Source organism: Pollicipes pollicipes, unplaced genomic scaffold (genome assembly GCF_011947565.3).
Source record: "Pollicipes pollicipes isolate AB1234 unplaced genomic scaffold, Ppol_2.1 Scaffold_5724;HRSCAF=6776_pilon_pilon_pilon, whole genome shotgun sequence".
NCBI classification, from domain to species: domain Eukaryota; kingdom Metazoa; phylum Arthropoda; class Thecostraca; order Pollicipedomorpha; family Pollicipedidae; genus Pollicipes; species Pollicipes pollicipes.
This window is the reverse complement of record NW_023596746.1, coordinates 3,086,174-3,089,047: the sequence shown is the minus strand read 5'-3', so window position 1 is coordinate 3,089,047 and position 2,874 is coordinate 3,086,174. Positions and strand designations below refer to the sequence as shown.

The 2,874-nt window shown below is 48.0% G+C and overlaps 1 protein-coding gene across 1 annotated transcript in view; it reads right to left on the bottom strand.

Moving 5' to 3' along the window:
- Nucleotides 1-2,874, bottom strand: part of LOC119103321 (organic cation transporter protein) — an 87,754-nt gene that overhangs the window by 35,621 nt on the left and 49,259 nt on the right. The window lies entirely within an intron of this gene.

Genomic DNA, 2,874 nt, shown 5'->3' with positions numbered 1-2,874 from the left:
ACACCACACAACACACACAACACAAACAACACACACCACACCACACACACACACACACACCCACACACCACACCACCACACCACACACACACCACACCCACACACACACACACACACACCACACACAAACACACACACACACACACCACACACACACACACACACACACACCACACACACACACACACACACACACACACACACACCACACAACACCACACACACACCACCAAACCACACACACACACACACACACCCATATAATAGATATATATATATATATATATATATATATATACACACTTTTATGACGACAGACACGCGAAGTTCGAAGAACTTGCACGGTATATCACTGCTGACTGACTCTTCTATATATCTGGCTCTCCATTTCATTTCGGCACCTGAAACACTTTAAATCAGAGCATAAAACACGAGCATGCAAACCAACAATAAACTTTTCACTGAACAGCACTCACTGCCGTTTTGACTTCGCAACAACAAGCAATTATTTAGCTGTGCAGAAGACATCATTACCACCACACACTGTAAATAACACAATGAACACAGCAAATCACAACACTACATGTCAATCACCCAATACTCCCGCCATTCATCGGTGTCTTGTTCCTTGTCCAAGTGATTTATTTGTGATACTGCTCCAAAGAGACAATTCAGCAGTTTAATTAATTTTTTGCTTGGAAGTCGTTTGTGATCATGAATGAGAAATGCATCCAGAATGTTAATTTTCATTGTTTTGTGTGTAGATAATAGAATTGCAGTGTTTTGTGGAGGTGCTTGGCGCGCGAGAAGAGTATTGTGGCCGGGCTGTACGTGATTTCTTGGTGCCCCTCCGCGAGGTGCTCTGTGGGACGCCGGACAAAAAATGTTGTAGACGCACCATCGCAGCATACAGAACCTTGCAGCAACACCTGGCAGCCGCCAACAGACGGGTGGAAATAACCACGTATCGAAATCGGTATTTTCCAACACTTTTTGAAGTCAATGGATGTGTGTGTGAAAGGCGTCCCCTTGCCGGATGTTTTACTAGTGCAATTTTTAGATTGGTAGTCGGCACGGATTGCTGGAAGGCGCGATGGGAAGGCGCAGTGACGTAATCTCTCCTGCTCGTAGTGCTGCAACGCTGAACCCGTTCAGAGAGTCGACTGGTCAGTCAACTAAATTGTATTGGTAACACGTTCTTGCCAGCAGCTGAAGGGCATTGCGTCCCATCTGGGGTTCCCAGCGACTTTTAGTCTAATGATAGCCCCCAGGACCGTGCGGAGACCTTTTAGAAGGATGCGTCACAACCGGTCCCGTCCTCGATGCGGCTGGCCCTCTGAGACATCCAGCAACGGGTTAGCGCAGGGCCCTCGCTGATGCAACCAGACTCTTTACTGGCACAGGAAGTCCAATCATTGCCATCGAGACACTAATTCGCCTTATCGGTATCTGGCTGAAATGGTGCAGAGGATCCCTTGCCCGGTTCTGTTGGCCCTGGCTGGCACAGGCCTCTCCACTGTCTCACTGAGAACGCCTTTTGTTATTTCTAATGAATCCTTTCATTGTCAGGAGGGTCCAGACCAGACCAGCACAATAGGCCCTTTGACATACAAGGGCCTATTATCGTCCTTATTCAGCAAATGTGCTACTGGCCGACCTGGGGCTCATTGCGAACACCTGGTCTCTGCTAAGGAACTTGGTCACTGGCCAGCAATGTCGGGTTTTCATTGTTTCAGGGATGTCCCGACGAAATGCAGGATTCCTCTCTACTTGGCATTTAGAGATCTTGGCCTTGCCTCTGCTTAGGAAATATCTCCTAGGTCCCCAGAATAAGCACGGAACGCACTGCTCGATATGGCTGTTCTTAGTCAGTTGCTTCAAATAGAGACACAGTCACACGGGTCTCCCGATCAGTGATAGACCTACTCTTACATTTTAGCGTCCGGCCGTCAGGCTGTGATCCCTGGCATACGACCCATCTGGCCTGCCCTTCGGACCCTTTCATAAGGCTCTTGGTCTTCGGCCCCACGGGACCAAAAAAGGACCTTCGGAACCCATGGGACCCTCGGATCCTAAGAGGGGAGTGGGGGGAGATCGTGCTAGTTCGGTCCCCCGCGAATTAAAGCTTAGGGGCAATTTTAAGTTGCCCCTGGAATCTTGCATCGCTTTGAAATGAATGCTTGGGTTGATTGTGGTATTCCAATTTAAATGGGGCTCATAAAAATAAATTGTTATGATGCCCCGCAATCAACGTACTTGCTGCATTTCACCGTAGGAGCCAAACCAGGATTTGAACAGTGTAAGGCAGGGCAATTGTAACTGGTCTTGTATTTCGGTGTGCCTTAAAAGGAAAGTTTGGAGCACCTTTAATTGTTCTTGCAATCGCCGCCCACTTGCATTTGGTTCTCAAGGAAATAATGCAGTGCTGGTTCCAAAAGAAAGGTGTCGTTTGGCCCAATGGGCCGATGCAGGATTTCGTTAACAGAGAGGCACGGGCATTGTGATAACCGTCGTAAAGCCCCAATGACAATGTAGGCTGTTGGTGCCTGTTTCCCTGAACAAGTTGCCCCGTTCCCTAAAACGGTCCGATTCAGAATTTTGCCTAAGTGAAAGGCACACCGATTGTAATGCCCCTGGATTTTGAGCGCCATTCTAAATAATGGTTTGAGCTTTGTAAATGGCCCGCTTTGATTTAGTACACCATTGGCAATCCGATGATGTCGCCCTGCAAGGACGCGTTTTTGTGCCCTCCTTCCCCCATGGGTCCGATCTAGGATTTTATCAGGGTGGAAACCTCAAGCATAGTTATGCCCCTGGAATTAATGGCTCTATCAGAATAAAGGATTAGGGCCTTTCCGATGCTATCTGGAATGG